We start from the raw sequence: 18,020 nt of genomic DNA, 5'->3' as shown, positions 1-18,020 counted from the left end.
GTCCCTGTGCCAGGTGTAAACATTTCATGGGGAAACTGAGGATGATGCAGGGGGTCTTACTCGGAAACTGTGCATACATAACACCCAAATAACCATAGGAATATGAATTACCACTAACAACCCACCGTTGGTTAGGAGACAGTGCAAAATTATAATTCAGTGCTATTATAAACTAGTAATTTTTCACATAAAGAAAAAAATCTCTTCCATAATCACAGACTGTACCCCTAACCTTGGCTAATCATCTTGCAAATGCATGCGATTAGTCACAGTGGGTAATGGGAAAAGGAGTGCCAGGAGCTGGGGCGGCACAATCCATCACCCACACAGGGGAAATAACTCAGATTTTGTGCCCTACTAATGGTGGGTCAGTAGCATCAATTCTGTATTTGAAGGGCAATCCAAACCAAATTCCCTAAAGTGCACCAAAATTTGGATAACTCCTCTCTGCTAAAAGTAGCATTATCTAGCAAAACAACAGATTTAGCATTAAGACAATTTGTAGCAGTTGAGAAAGCAACCGAATTAAAAGCATAAAAACAAATGGTGCAAGACAATGGTGGTGTTTTAAAAGAAGTCCTGACTATATAGCTCTGCTTAAGGGGACAGTGTTTCATCAAAATGTTATGAAACTTTACCTTTTGCTTTACAGAACGTAGTCATTTGTTTGAAATTGATCCACAGTTCTATAGAACAAGTACTCTAAATTAAAACCAGGTAGAAATGTGAGTTATATGGCCCCACATGGATTCAGTGTTGCACCAACTATGTGATACAATGTTTTCAGGTTTGAAATCTGTGGGAGGCATCCTCTCAGAATTCGAATGAAAAAAAAATGCATCAAGAACCAAGATTTATCAGGATTGCAAAAACAAATAAGTAAGGATATCCAAAAACGTGAAAGAGGACAGAATGGCTTTTTCACCTGTCAAGAGAGAGAATTCTGTGTGTGTGCATGTATAGCCTTGTCCAAGTAACACTCTCTCTCTGTGTGTGTGTGTGTGTGTGTGTGTGTGTGTGTGTGTGAGAGAGAGAGAGAGAGAGGATGGTACATGTGAATCTGTGTGTTTGTGGTGTATCTGCATGTGTGTGTTATAATGCTAAAAGTTGATAGCACACTAAAATATGGCTATTTGGTATCCTTCAAGTTAAAAAGAACCCAATTAAATAAATTTAAAAAAAAAAGGATTCTGGCTCAAGATAGTGGAAAAGATAATAAAAATGGCATAGAACCACTTTAAGTGAATTTAGGTCTACAAGACCAAAGCAAATTACATCCTTGGAAGCTGGGGGAATTTGTAGATGGAATCGCAGCTCTGTTATTTAGGATAAAGACCTGTTTAGAAGCCAGAAACTTGAAGTTGCCTTACGTTGCCGCTTTTTACATGGTATTGAATATATAATGTTTTTAAGGGCTAGGCATAACCAGCATACAAGACTGGATTTTCAAGCACACTTCAAACACCTAGGAAATGGAGCAGCGGTGATTGTTTATGCCGATTGTCAACATGATAGGCTTTGCAATCACAGCGGAGACAAACCTCTGGGCATGTCTGTGAGGAATTATCTTGAATAGATTAACTGAGGTTGGACAACTCGCCATAAGTAGCACCCATCCCTGAGGTGAGGCCCTACACTACACAAAAGAGAGAACGTGAACTGAACATTAGCATTCGTCTCTCTGCTTTGTGGTATGGCCGCAATGTGACAGGCTGCCTCATGTCCTGCATGTATGACTTCCTTCCATGATGGACTGTGTGCTCATCCTGAGCCAGAACAGTCCCCTCTTTTCCTAAGTGCCTTTGTCACAGCAATGTTGAATGTAATTAATACATGCATCAGTAGTGTGCTTATATCCCAAGGTCGGAACAGAATTAGTTTGCATTGCTGCTGCTTTAAAATAGTTCTTTTTGCTCTTTATATCCAGGAGAAGGAACCCGCTAAATATCGGAATAAGGAAACTGAGCATAGATTGAAATTCAGGCTCTATCACCTTCTCTCTAATTGACAATATATTCTTGATCTCCCTCTCCTTTTCTCTCTCTCTCATTTGTTTGCTTTTGTTTGTTTGTTTTTTGTTTGTTTTGAGACAGAGCTCCTCTGTGTATCAGAACAAGCTGTCCTGGAACTTGCTTTGTAGACCAGGCTGGCCTTGAACTCACAGATATCCACTTGCTTCCTGAATGTTCCAGCATATGTACAATTTCTCTTCCTAGTCAGTGGTGAGGGAATGGCCACAGAAACAGCGTGGCTGTTGTGGCCAGAAACACATTGGCTTGTTGTGGCATTTTCTTACACGTTTGCAGCTTTCAGCTTCTTTATTGGTAGGCAGTTCATCTGCTATAATTGGCCAAACACTTAGTTCCTTGGTCAGTGGTATACTTGTAAGTTAGTTTCTTTTCAGATCAAACAAGGTTCAATATGTTTGGAGACTGTTTGGGGCCAAACTTGAACACTCTCGTAGAGAGATCATGTAATTTAACATCCTGTTTCCTACAAGTTCCAACTATGCTTAAGGCTATATGCCTGGCTCTGATTCTGTGGCTTAAGATCTATTTGTATCCTTCATTCATTCACATTCATTCATTCATCCCCCACCTTCCCATCTCTTCTACTTTTGCTCTCCCTCATTCCCTTCCTCTCTCTTTCTATTTTGTTATTTGTTTGTTTGTTTGAGACAGGGTTTCTCTGTATAGCTTTGGTTGTCCTAAACTTGTTTTGCATACCTGGCTGGACTTGAACTCATGGAGATCTGCCTACCTCTGCCTCCCAGAATGCTGGCATTAAAGTCATTAGCCACCTTGCTCAGCTTCCCCTCTTTTTACTATTTATACATGACTGCCTCAAAAGGCTTTTTAAAAAGAGATATTTTAGCCGGGTATGGTGGTACATGCCTATAATCCCAGAACTCAGGGAGGCAGAGGTAGGTGAATCTCTGTGAGTTCAAGACCAGCAGGATCTACAAAGCAAATTCAGGATAGCCAAGGCTACACAGAGAAACCCTGTTTCAAAGAGAAAAAAAAAAGGTTTTACTTTTTATGTGTGACTGTGTGTGTGCACGTGTGTGAACCCACATGCATGTGGTCCATTAGAGTGTTTATGGAGGCCAGAAGAGGGCATCCAGTTCCCTAAAACTGGTGTCATACTCTGTTGTCTTCAAGAAAAGCAAATTCTCTTAGTAGCTAACCTATCTTTCTTTCCTGGTCCTCAAAGGCTTTTGTAAAGTTCTCACAAACTAATCAAAGTGAAAAGTAAGGCAAAGCCCCTTGTGCCAGTGACATGGGCCAGCAGAAACATTCCATGTCTGTAAGTCTCTAAGCCCCTGGAGAAAGATTTACTTTTTGGCCTGTCTTCTGATTCCTATTAAACTTATTGGTGGACACAGGAGGAGGAACTAGATGTGTCTAGCTCAGAGCCTCCTTTTGACTCTTTTGGGGACACTTACTGCAAGGATACAATCATTCTTGTAACCTCATCGACAAAGCAGACAACTTATCAGGTCAGGCTTGATTCATGCCGGGAGGAGGTATGTGGTTGCCGGATACCGCCTGTCTCAGTTTGTGTTACTATTGCTGTGATGAAGCACTACTTAGGGATGAGAAGGATTATTTGGGCCGCACTTCAACATTACAGTTCCACATTGCGGTGGACTGAATGAAAGCGGCCTCCAGAGTAGCATTATTGGAAAGAATTAGGATGTGTAGCCATGTTGGAGTAGGTGTGGCCTTACTGGAGGTCACCTGGGGTAGACTTTGAGGTTTCAGAAGCTCAAGCTAGATTCAGTGACTGCTGTCTTCAGATCCAGATGTAGAATTCTCAGCTATATCTCCAGCACGATGTCTGCAAAATGTGTGCTTCCATGCTGATAATGGACTAAATCTCTAAACCTGTAAGCAAGCCTCAATTAAATGCTTTCCTATATAAGAGTTGCTGTGGTCATGGTGTCTCTTCACAGCAATAGAAACCCTAACTACAACAATCATCTAAGGAATTCAGGACAGAAGCTCACGCTGGGCAGGAATCTGGAGGCTGGAGTGTTGCTTACTGGTTTTCTCTGAAATCAGTTTACTAGTTTTCTTGCTCAGCCTACTTTCTTATAGGTCCCAGGACAACCATCCAAGGGATGGCACCATCCACAATGGGCTGGGCCCTCCCCCATCAGCTACTAATTAAGAAAATGCCCTACAGGCTTGCCTACAGCCTGAATTGATGAAGGCATTTTCTTGAGGTTCTCTCAGATAATTTTAGCTGCGGCTAGTTGACATAAAACTACCCAGCACACTGCCTGTGACTGCTTAGGTAAAACTGCTGTAAGAAAGTATCTGAAAGGCCTCTGGTGATAGGGTGAAATCCAGCTTAGTTTTACTATCAACAAAGTACTTGATGTTCTAATTCTGTCACAGTCTGATCCCTATGTTTCTCTCACCTTAGGGTCTATTTAGGGTTGAATCTCAGTTCTTTAAATGTCAGACTCTCCTACTGTGTTCTGATCAGGAAAATGATAAAATGTATGTTATTGGCTAGGTAATAGATGTCCTGATGATCTCTGATACTTCAGCCACAGAGACCTATGTTCCTCATAGGCACTAGCTTACATATTCTTTTCAATAGCACATGAAGCAATTACTGTAATTCCCCACCTCAACAATGAGGTGGGGAATTGCCTTAGTTGCTTAAGGTCACAAGGCTACACAAGGCTAACAGGTTTTGTAAAAATCAGGATACAAAATCATCTAATTAAAAATTCTTTTCCCTGGGGAGTTCGGTCACAGTAACAGAAAATTCTGACTACTGCTACCACTCACACACGCATACATATGTATATAGATATTGCTTGACTGTACCATATTTGCCCTTTTCAATGAACCCAAGTGACAGCTAATGAATATGGTCATTAGGAACAATTTCTAAACTAAATGCATAGAGATTTATTTTCAATTTCATATTATAGAAAACTGTAAACATGAAATCAGACAGTAGAATTTAAGCTAAAATGACACATTTCCATTTCCCTAATTCACAATTATCTACATTGAGGTTAATCATGTCTTATTTATGAGCCAGCCCTACCTCACAACCTCCATGAGACAATTTGATACTAGTCATGGATAGTATAGCCACCAGTTTAACCTTCACACTGAGGAGAGGACCATGTCCTAACAAGCACAGGCTTATAAGATCTGGTATCAACAGACCCACAAGCATCAATAAACTTCAAATCATAGTAGTTGTCTTAGTTACATTTCTGTTTCTGCTTCTGTTATAAAACTCCACGACCAAAGATAACTTTAGACAGAGTGTATTTTGGCTTATGGTTCCAGAGGGATGAATCCACATTGGTCCAGCAGAGTCACAGATTAGGAAGCTGGGAGAGCTCACATCCTCAAACTGTAAGCACAAAGCAGAGAGAGAAAACCAGAAATGGTCGTTAGACTCCTGGCACCTACCAGGGTTATCTTTCTGGGAAAGTCTAAGTGGAGCTTATTTGCTCCGTTTGTTTGAGGCATCCTCACGGAGAGTTATGGGGGAGACTTACCTTTAAATTTCCTTTGCTATTGTATGTGCTGCATGTTGTACAGGCGCAGTGAACTGAATTTTTGGCAAAGGATGGGGGGAGGACACACAGCCATCTGCATATCTCCAGAGCCCATTTGAGCGAATAAAACTCAGTCTGTTTCCAATTAGCTTCACAGCCTCAGGTGCCTGGCAGTTGCTACGCCCGGTTCCTTGAACAGAATTTTTCATGAAGGAGGTTCGGGGGTGGGGGAGGGGTGCATGTGTGCATGCAGGGTTGTCAGCTGAGGACGATATTGGAATGACACGAGTGTGTTTGTCACTTAAGGAATTTGTTTGACTTTCAGGGGTCTGTCTACTAGCTTGAGGTCTTTTTTCTCTAACTTTACATTAATATTTTTAATTTTATTTTTGAGGTTATAATAAAATTACATTTCTCTTCCCATTTTTCCCTCCAAATTTTGCCATATACCGCACTTTGCTTTCTGTTAAATCCATAGCCTCTTTCGTTAATTGCTGTTACATGAATGTATGCATATAACCTGCTCAGACTGTATGTTTATTCATTGTTGGGTGCCAGAAGCATGCCAAGTCTCTTGTGTGACATCAGGGAACAACTTATACGAGTTGGTTCTCTCCTTCCTTCCTGTGGGTGCCAGCCTGTTAAACTCACGTTATCAAGCTTGGTGGCAAATGGTTTCTCTTACTAAGCCATCTCATGTACTAAGCCCTTAAGGTCATTTTTGAAAATAACTAATACCTTGGGCAGCAAGGTAGTCCAGATGACTGCCCCTCCCGGTGACCCCACCTAAGACAGTGTCTTGCTATTAGCCCTGGCTGGACTGAGACTCATTATGGGGCTGTGGCTGCCCTTATATTTGTGAGAAGCCTCCTGCTTCAGCACTCAGTGTGCTAGTTTACAGGCGCAGGCTACCACGCCTGCTGTTGCTATTGATGGCTGTTCTCTGGACTCGGATAAGCATACTTTGTTTCACCTGTAAACCATAAACATGACTCCCAATGTGAATGGCAGCTCTCTTTGCTTCTGCTATCCCCAGGAGAGCTGTGATTTGCTCCACTGTGGCTGGTATCACCTGAACCAGTATAATGGGCTGGATGCTATGAAACACCAAACTTAATTAGGACACACATATTCCACACTGAAGTCTTTACTCTAAAAGAGGCTTGGCACAAAAAACTATGGGGTGGCTGAGAAAGAGTTTTCTTGGGTGGTGGCTACCATATTGTCAGCCAGAAACTTTTCTCAAGCTTCAAAAATCTATTAGGCTGAGGTCTGATTCTGAGAGGTTTTCCTAGAAGGTCTAGAAAGTTTAGAATTTAATGGTACTTAAAAACCACACGATCATCTCCTTAGATGCTGAAAACGCATTTGATAAAATCCAACATTCATTCATGAAAATTTTGGAGAGAGCAGGGATACAAGGCACATACCTAAACATAGTAAAGGCAATATACAGCAAGATTATAGACAACATTAAACTAAACAGAGAGAAGCTAAACTCAATTTCACTGAAATCGGGACAAGACAAGGCTACCCACTCTCTCCATATCTCTTCAATACAGTACTTGAAGTCCTAGCCAGAGCAATAAGACAACTAAAGGAGATCAAGAAGATACAAATTGGAAAGGAAGAAGTCAAGGTATCATTATTTGCAGATGATATGATAGAATACATAAGTGACTCCAAAATTTCTACCAGGAAACGCCTACAGCTGATAAACACCTTCAGTAAAGTGGCTCAATACAAAATTAACTGAAAAAAAAATCAGTAGTCCTCTTGTATACAAAAGACAAATGGCCTGAGAAAGAAATTAAGGAAACAACACTCTTCACAATAACCACAAAAAAAATAAAAATAAAAATAAAAATAAAAGATGAATAAAGTATCTTGGTGTTACCCTAACCAAGCAAGTGAAAGACTTGTATGAAATTAGAAAAACAAACAAACAAACAAAAACTTCAAGTCTCTGAAGAAAGAAATTGAAGAAGATATCAGAAGATGAAAAGATCTCAATTGCTCATGGATCGGTAGGATTAACATAGTGATAATGGCCATCCTTCCAAAAAGCAATCTACAGATTCAATGCAATTCCCATTAAATACCAACACATTCTTTACAGACTTTGAAAGAACAATTCTCAACTTCATTTGGAAAAACAAAAAACCCAGAATTGCTAAAACAATCCTGTACGACAACAGATCATCTGAAGGTATCTCCATCACTATTCTCAAGCTGTACTATAGAGTTAGAGCAATAAAAACTCCATGATACTGGCATAGAAACAGACTGATGGATCAATGGAATCAAATTGAGGACCCAGAAATAAACCCACACACTTATGGATACTTGATTTTTGACAAAGGAGCCAAAACCATACAATGAGAAAAAAAGGATCTTTAACAAATGGTGCTGCCCTACTGGATGTCTACATGTTGAAAAATACAAATAGATCCATAGTTATCATATTTCTCTAAAGTAAAGTCCAAGTGGAGCAAAGACCTCAATATAAAACCAGATGCACTAGATCTGTTAGAAGAAAAAGTGAGGAAGAGCTTTGATCTTATTGGCACAAGAGACAACTTCTTGAACAGAATACCAACAGCTGAGGCTTTAAGATCAACAATCAATAAATGGGAACTCATAAAATTGAGAAGCTTCTGTAAAGCAAAGGACACTGACAACAGAACAAAATGACAGCCTGCAGTCTGGGAAAAGATCTTTACCAACCCTACAGTGGACAGAGGGCTGATATCCAAAATATATAAAGAACTCAAAAAGTTAAACATCAACAAACCAAGTAATCTCATTATAAACTGGGGTACGGAACTAAACAGAATTCTCAACAGAGGAAAATTAAATGGTGGAAAAACATTCAAGGAAATGCTCAACGCCCTTAGTCATCAGGGAAATGCAAATCAAAACGCCTATGAGATTACACCTTATACCCATCAGAATGGCTAAGATCAAAAACTCAAGTGACAGCACATGCTGGCTGAAAGGGGAACACTCCTCCATTGCTGGTGGGAGTGCAAATTGTACAACCACTTTGGAAATCAACCTGGCGCTTTCTTAGAAAATTGGGAATAGTGCTTCCTCAAAAGCCTGCTATACCACTCCTGAACATATACCAGAAAGATGCTCCACCATACAACAAGGACATTTGCTCAACTATGTTTACAGCAGTTTTATTCATAATAGTAAGAATCTAGAAACAGCTTAGATGTCCCTCGACCAAAGAATGGATACAGAAATTGTGGTACATTTATACAATGGAATACCACTTAGCTATTAAAAACAAGGAAATCATGAAGTTTGCTAGCAAATGGGTAGAACTAGAAAAGAGCATACTGAGTCAGGTAACCCAGAACCAGAAAGACTCACATGGAATATACTCACATTAAGAAAATATTAGCCATATGATACAGGGTAACCAAACTACCATTCACAGACCTAAAGAAGTTAAATACCAAGGAGGACTCTCAGGAAGATGTTTAATTCTCGTTCAGAAGGGCAAGCAGTTGAAGAGAGGGAACAGGATTGGAGGATACCGTAAGTGTCTTCTGAAAGATTCTAGCCATCAGGGGATTGAAGGAGATGCTAAAACTCACAGCCAAACTTTAGGCCAAGTCGTAGGAAAGAATGGGGGAATAGTAGGACCCAGAGTGGACAGGAGAGCCAACAAATCTGGAACTATGGGGCCCTGCAGAGACTGAGGACCTAGACCCCCTGCTCAGATGTAGCCATTAGGCAATTTAATCTCTATGTGGGTTCCCTAGTAAGGGCAGCAGGGGCCATCTCTGACATGGACTCTGTTACCCTCTCATTGCCAGGCCACAGAGGAAGAAGATGCAGGCAGTCCTAAGGAGACTTTATAGGCTATGGTCAGATGGTAGGGGAGGAGGGCTCCTTCTTTCTGAGAAATAGGGGAGGGGAATAGAGGGGACAAGGGACAGAGAGTGGAACTGGGAGGAGACAAGGAAGGGAGCTACAATCTAGACCTAAAGTGAATACATAATTTTAAAAAAGTTAAAATAAACAATTTAATGGTACATATTATGAACCAAATTAAGTTTTCCTAAAATTCATATGATGAATTTTATTCCCAATTGCGAATGTATATGGAGGCACAACCTTTAAGAAGGTAACTAAGGTTAAATGGAGTCCTAAGACTAGATCTCTGACCCAGTGGACCCAGTGTACTTAAGAGAAGAGGAGGATCGATCTCCATTCTCTCTCCAGCCCTCCCTCTCTTTCTCTTTCCCTTCTTTCCATCCTTTCCTCTTTCCATTTCTCCTGCCTTCCTTTTCCTTTCTTCTGTGCAAGGACTCCCTGAGAAACCAGCACCCAGCAGTTTGAAAGACAGGAAGATTCCAATGCACTGGCATTTGATCTTAGGCTCATTAGCTTCCAGAAATGAAAAAAAAAAAAAGACACCCACAAATTTTTATTGTTTAAGCCACCTAGTCTATGTATTTTGTTATGCTAGCCTCAGCTGATTAGTATAGTACATTATAATCATAATCTTAGGGTTTTATTTTTCTTCTGGCTTGAGATATGGCAGAATTACCTCTGTAGAAGATCCTTCTTTTACCCATATTGCAAAGGAAGAAAAGAATGAAGATACAAAATAGTGAAATAATTCATCCCAGGTAATCAGAGCAAATTGGTTTTATATAAAGAATGCATTCTATGGAGAAATAATGTTGACTTTCTCAAAGGAGGCAGCAGACCATCTTGAGTGCAAATGAGTCAGAAGAAATTTGTATGCTCACTTTACTCAAATATATGGCAGGTAGCCTGGGACAAACCCAAAGAATGAAACAACTGTAAAAATATAAAAAAGTTGCACTGTAATCTGGCTGACTAGATAATACTGGTCCAAGGTCATTTCAGGCTAAAGGCTCCTGAGCATTCAATATGCAATTCAAAAATTCATATTGATTTTGCAGGCTGATACCAAAAGAAGAACTTCGTGTTTGAATTCCCTCTCAAAATGGCTCTAAGTGCTTATAATTACATTTCAAACATCTGCTGCAACAATCACAGCTCTGTGCTAGTTTTTGCAACACAGACTGACTGACAGCATCTCTACTGACAACAGTTCTGATTCAGCTTCAGCTTGAGCTGTGAGAATTTGTAGTTGGGAGCCTTATCTGTACTGTCACCATTATGTCTTATCGCCCTCAAGCAAATAGCCATTCCTGAATGGTACTCACCCCTAGGACTGCCTTAAGTTAGAATGTTGGCGGGACTAGACTCCAATATTTGCCAGTATGTTTGACCCATACAAAGTTTAACATTTTCATTTTAAACAATTGTAATTTCTGAAATTAGTTAATGGGGTAGTCTAGCAGGCGGTGCTAGCTCAAGTGACCTTCATGGTCACCCTACTATCCATTTGGCCAAACTCACTAATTTTGCTGTCGTTTTACCTGTTTACATGGATAGAGGAGATTAAAATACAAATAACATTGGGTGTGCCAGATAAAATGTCCCAGATATCTCGTTGGGATAAAACCCCTTGTCTTATAAACTTGAAGACTTGAGTTTCATCCCTGGATCTCACAGTGGAAGGAGAAAACTGACTCCTCAAAGTTAGTCCCTGACTTCTCCGTTCATGCTGTAAAATGTGTGTCACCCAGACTAGTACATTTACATAATATACTGCTACTATTGCTAAAGTAACAATAATACTAACCTAAATACTAAAATTTAAAAAAAACACACACAAGAATAACAATAGCATTGAATGTTGGGATTATACAGAAGTCCAAAGTCACTGTCTGCAGATCAAGGTCTAACTGGATCTGAGATGCACTGATTCATTCATGCATTTTCCCCCCAGGTTTTACCATAAACTTGCAACTGAGACCGACAAAGGCTCACATACTTTCCATCTGTTCTTTGCATAAAATGTTTTCTGATTCTTCTGGAGCATCTGTGAGACAAAGGCAACTCCTTCTGAATGTAAGCTCTAATCCTTTTCCCTGCTATTTTTTCCCCTAAAGAGTAAAATTTTGTTTCAGGGAACGTTTATTAAAAGACTAGCTTAGATGTTTGTGTTTAAGAGACACAAATAGACTGACTTGGCTCCAGTTCAATGACTGGTGGATAAGATATTTATGAGTGTGTGTGATTTGAAGACTCTAGAGTCTTGAGAAGTACATTCTCAGGTGAACTTTTAGCTCTTTCTCTTAAGAACTCAATTGAATGTGGGCTGGGCTGTTGGCAAATCATCTAAAAGGCTCTTATTTTTAGGTAACTAAGAGGCAAGCTCACAAAAGGTTGTGCCACCAACTGAAGATGTGGATGTTAACACATGAGCGGGGAACTGCAGGTAAGTTTGGAAAGGAGGGAAAATAGCTGGATGTGGCATGGACAAGGATAGCTATGTGCTCTGGTTATTAGCATTGTTTGTTTCTGTCCTGAATTTGCTATGCCAGAAACATAGAGGAACTCATTTGTGTCTGTCTGCAATGTCAGATTTATTCAGTAAAAACAAATCCATGAGTATTGGCCATTTCAATAGCATTTCAATGGTTTGTCTTATAATCTATCTGCCTTGGTAGGCTAGTTGTGGAGAATGCAAGTTCTTTATTTCCATCTTAATTACTGATATTAACTCATATCACATAGCACATTGTTGAATATATATATATTTATACATATGTATGTATACACGCATACACATAAGCACGCATATGCATAAATGTGAGTTAGAGCATGGATACACTTTGAAGAGGAGGCCACAGTGGAGTTTAAGAGCTTTCAGAAGTGGGTAGAGAAAGAGCCTGGGATAATGAACCAATCAGTGCATGTAGAGGAGCTGCTGCTGGAGCAGCTGGAGGTGCTTTTCAGAGTGAAGCTTCAGGAGTTCAGGAGGCAGTGAAAGGCTGGAGCAGGAAACAGGGGTCAGGTCAGGTCCAGCTCTAGAACAGCAGGAAGTTGAGTAGGCTGCTTTAATGGCAGAGGACCAAAATGGGTTGAGGAGTTCTTGGTTCTTGGAGCACACAGCAGGCATCAAATGGTAAGTTGGCATGAGGTCATGCTATTGAAGTTTTAGGTGTTCATCACTTTAAGGGGTCTAGATGTAGGAGTTAATCCCTTCTTTCTAACACAGCAGTTCTCAACCTGTGGGTTGGGACCTCACTGGAGGGTTCAGATCAGACATCCTGTATAGCTGATATTTATATTACAGTTCATAATAGTAGCAAAACTACAGTTATGAACTAGCAATTAAATAGTTTTATGGTTGGAGGATCACCACAAGAAGAGGAACTCTAATGGTCACAGCATTAGGAAAACTGAGAACCGTTCCCTGCCTGGTGTCTGAAAAGTTCTTGGACTGCTTTCTCTGATATCACTATAATATGCTCATGTACATCCAAAGTCTTAATTCACTCTACTAGACTCACAGGGTGGCCCCTGTTCTATGCTCAGGAAAAAGTTATTTATCAGCCTAGGCTGGCTAGGCTGTGCCTCACAGGTGGTGAATACTCTGGGCCCTCCTGGGGCCTACAGTCATTCTTTCCTCTCAAAATGGAGTTGTAATCTGCTTGTCAGTGTGATCTCCTAGGGGCTTGCACAGCCTGGAAACACACTTCATTTTACAGAATACAGGAGTAACCCGGAGTAGAGCACAGCCTGATCGTAACAGTTCCTTTGCAGTTTAAACTGGTGTTTGGCTCCTCCTAAAGGCAATTTAAGAATGGTTAAATTAAAACACTTTTTTGTTCCTGATAAACAAAGGTTTTTTTGTTTTGTTTTGTTTTCTTTTCTTTTCTTTAATCTTGTTTGTCACTAAGGGATCTCATTAACTCTGTAAAAGCATAAATCAGATGATTATAGGGACAAATCCTCAACCCCTGTCACATCATCACTTGTGAAATGCTCCGTTTGGGCTTTATTCTCTGTTTTCTCCTCCTCTGTTTGCCATGGAATCCTTCTCTGTTTCATCTTTCTCCTCTTAAAATAGTTCAAAGTCCAGGATAGAAATTAGCCACTCCATTTTGCTTTATCTTTTAATTTTTTTCTGCTTAGAAAATCTTATGTTCACCTGTGGCTTCAAATAAAAGTTTTGAACTCTGATTTAAAAGAACAAATAATTATCCAGCTTGTGCTGAAAACTTCATACTGCTCATATTGCTGCCTTCCAAATATAACCACTGACTTGAAAATGAATGTGAGGCTCAGCATGTCACAACATAACTCTCCTATGAAGACTGGTCTTCCTCCAGGGGTCTTTCCTAAGAGAATAGTGTTATCAATCATTCAGGAAAATCAAGACACTCAATGTCTTCTCCCTCATTCCTTCCACTCAACCACAGAAACGAGCCTGTGGTTTCCTGAAACACTATAGGGGTATGCTATGCTCACTTTTTCTCACCATCTGCATCATCCTACTTTAGACTGTCTAAAGTTTGGATCTGGAGCTAACACACCTAATCACCCCTACAACCCACCCTTGTACAGTTTCCTTTCCCTCTATAATATCACTCCTGAGTCCAAAAATGTATGTGACATGTAGCTTTCAGTGTTTTACAGCCTTTCAGCAGCTCCCAAGTGTTAAGGTATGTTTATAAGTGGTACATGTGTGTACGTAGTATATTTGTGTTCGTTGTGCATATTCATGTGTGCATGTGTGTGCATCAAATATGTGCACACGTGTTACTGCATGTATCCATGAGTGTCCACGGTACATGTGTGTATGTAGTTACGTTCGTGTGATTGTGTATTTGTATTTACACATGCACATGTGTGTATAGTGTGTGCATTCATGCATGCACATGTTAGTGTATTATGCATGTGTATATGTGTACTTCTGTATATGTAGGGTATGTGTGTGCATGTCTGTGTTCCTATGTGCAGATGTGTGTGTGCATATGTGTATTCCTATGTGTGTTTGTATGCGCATCTGTGTTGGAAAAGGAATCCAGGACTTTGTGCATGATATTCTTTTGTTTTCCAAAGCAACATTCTTAATTAATACTAATAATAAACCAAAAAACCCAGGAGCACTATCCCTGCATGGTCTCACCTGTGCCCATGTCAAGGATATCATTAGATGGTTCTCTTTTCATGTTTGGTTAAGTGTTCTGGTCTTCTCCAGTATCCTCTTGTTCTAGTATCTTTTCAGCTGCAGGAATGTTCCACAAAATGTTCTTGGGTTTCATTTAAAATGTCTCTTTCTCCCAATAGAAACTACCTGAAGAGTAATGTGGTCCTCCAGGATATAAAGCCACTGAGCCTCAGAGGTGTCTTGCCCTTCAATGTGGCCCTTTGCTTCTGAGAATCTTCTGTGACACCATGTTAAACTTATGTTTTTTACCAAATAACCTGGTTGTTCTACCTGTACAGGGACTAAAGAAAAACAGTACAACTCTAAGAAGCAGTTGTAGTCAATTCATTAAAAAAAAAGAAGACTCCCATAAGGCCACAGTTACCTTTGTTGTCATTTATATTTATAGCTCCTGCACATGAGGAGGCTTCCTTCACGGGGCTCCTAAAACAGAACATACTCTGTGATCATGTGCTGTCTATTGATGCCAGAAAGTTGAAGATGTACTCACAATTGTTTGTGCTTTGTCTATTTTAAAATCAATGTCTTTTGATTAAAAAGTAAAATCAATCTCTCTTTTTAAAAGTAAGAACAGATTTTTTTTAAAAAAATAAAATAATTTAGCACAAGTGTGCATAATATAATGCAACCCATTCCCAGGTCTTTGATCCTTTTTCCAGACATAAAAAGTTCATTGTCAACATCGTCTTTTATAGCCTTTAAGGAATATTTCATGCACACTAGTACAAATGCGTACAGATGCACAGGTGTTCACTTATAGGAACAGAATCATCACGATTACATAGATCTTTACATTCTCTTTCCTTAGGTCTTCATTGTTCTCCACATATGCTCCATCGTAACTCATTACGCTCATTTTCTTGCTTTTAACTATTAATGACTGTGGTGGTATGAATGAGAATGGCTCCAGTAGGATCATATGTTTAAATACTTATTCCACAGTTGGTGAACTATTTGGGAAGGATTAGGAGGTGTGGCCTTCTTGGAGGAGTTGTGTCACTGGGGTGAGCTTTGAGGGTTCAAAAGCCCACTCCATTTTCAGTTCTCTGTCTCTCCGCCTTGTACTTGTTCTCTCGACATCTAAGTTCTCAGCTACTGCTCCAACACCATGCCTACCTGCCTGCTGCCGTGCTCCCACCATGATGGTCACTGATCACTACTCATCCTCTCAAACTGTAAGCAAGCCCCCACATAATATTATTTGCCTCACTCACGGTGTTTCTTCACAGCAATAGAGAAAATAACTAAGATAATGATCATGAATGCTCTTTCAAGATTTTATTGTAACAAAAAATGTATTAAATCAATGTTCATTTTTCCTCTCTCTCTCCACATGTAGGTATAGTTCAGAAGGAAAATTCCTAGTAATAGACTTTCTATATCAAAGGTACTTTCTGTATCATTTTGGAAGACAGTGCAAACTTATCATAGAGAAACAGTTTCAGTTCTTTGCATGGCCTCTAAGCATGCAGAAGGACGTCTACTTCCCTACAACTGGAAGCCACTAAATGTTGTCTGGTCTACTTCTTCCCAGTTTGCTGGGTAAAACTTTTGTCTCAGTGTTTAATCGTGGGTTTATATTCTTGCTTATATTTCTTTATTTGGTAGGGCTAATAATTTTTCATAGTCTAAAACCTGTTTCTATTGTTCTCCGAGCTGGATATTAATATTTCATGTTGTTCATCATATAATCAAACAATTTCTTATTTTAAAAAAAAAACCTGTTTTGTTTTTTTCTTAATGTATATGGGTGCTTTGCTAGCATGTGTTTCCAGGCAACATCTGTGTACTAGATGCCTTCAGAGGTCAGAAGAGTGCATTGGATCTCATGGAACTGGAATTAGAGACAGTTGTGAGCTGTGATGTGGGTGCTGAATATTGAACCTGGGTCTTTTGGGGCAGCAGCCAGTGTTCTTAATTGCTGAGTCATCTCTCTTCCATGTTAAAAAATAATTATTGTATACATTTAAAATAAATTTATCTTTTGATTTCCTGTGGCTTTTAAATTTTCAAATGATTATATTATCAATTTGTCTATATTGTTTGTCCTTCTGAATGATAATTAAGCATCTTCCTTAGGGTTTTCCTTTGTTGTTTAGCTTCTTTAGGACTATAGATTTTAGTATGTTTATCATATATTATATGGCTAATATCCACTTATAAAAGAGTATATACCATGTGTGTCTTTCTGCTTCTGGGTTACCTCAGTTATGATGATTTTTTTTTCTAGTTCCATCCATTTGCCTGCAAATTTCATGATTTCCTCGTTTTTAATTGCTGAGTAGTATTCCACTGTGTAAATGTACCACAATTTCTGAATCCATTCCTTGGTTGAGGGACATCTAGGTTGTTTCCAGATCCTGGCTATTATGAATAAAGTTGCTGTGAATATAGTTGAGCAAATGTCCTTGTTGAATGGTTTAGCATCTTTCAGATATGTGTCCAGAGTGGTATAGCTGGATCTTGAGGTAGCACTATTCCTACAGAACAGGAGCCTAACACAGAGGGTCTCTGAAAGACTCTACCTAGCAGAGTATAGAAGCTGATGCTGAGACTCATGGTCAAGCTTTGGGCAGAGGGCAGGGACTCTTACGGAAGAAGAGGGTGATAGAAAGACCTGGAGGGGACAGGAGCTCAACAAGGAGACCAACAGAGCCAAAACATCTGGGCCCAGGGGAGCCTGCAAAGACTGATGCACTAACCAAAGACCATTCATGGAGAGGACCTAGAACCCCTGCTCTGATGTAGCCCATAGGAAGCTCAGTCTCCATGTGGGTTCCCTAGTAAGGGGAGCAGGGACTGTCTCTTATATGGACTCAGGGCTGGCTCTGTGATCACCTCCCTCCAGGAAGTGGGATTTCAGCCTTACAAGACCATAGCGGAAGAGGATGTAGCCAGTCCTGATGTGACCTGATAGGCTAGGGTCAGATAGCAGGGAAGGAGGACCTCCCCTATCAGTGGAGTAGGGGAAGGACATAGGGAAAGAAGAGGAAGGAAAGATGGGAGTGGGAGGAGATGAGGGAAGGGGCTACAGTCAGGATACAAAGTGAATAAATTGTAATAAATAATAAATCAATAAAAATTATCAGTTTTTGTCTTACTGTGGTATAAATGTATATGTATACACAAATGTGTATGTTTTTTTGCATGTTAAACTTATAGTTTTATATTTAAAAGTTTTGGTCTCTCCTTTTGAATACAGGAACTAGAAGGAAAGACATGAGCAATTATAACTGGTAACTTTTTAAATGATCATAATTCACAGCTGAAGGAATTTACAACCCTCATGGCAGCAACTAAGTCAATGCTTCTTTATTCCCTTTGCCTGACATCACATCACAAAGTAGCATCCAAGCTTTTTCTTCATTTAATTTGTCTTCCATGCTCTGGTTTTCTGATGCTGAG

This window comes from Psammomys obesus, unplaced genomic scaffold, assembly GCF_907164565.1.
Source record: "Psammomys obesus unplaced genomic scaffold, mPsaObe1.curated_primary_1811, whole genome shotgun sequence".
Classification (NCBI taxonomy): domain Eukaryota; kingdom Metazoa; phylum Chordata; class Mammalia; order Rodentia; family Muridae; genus Psammomys; species Psammomys obesus.
Note: the sequence above shows the minus strand (reverse complement) of the source record.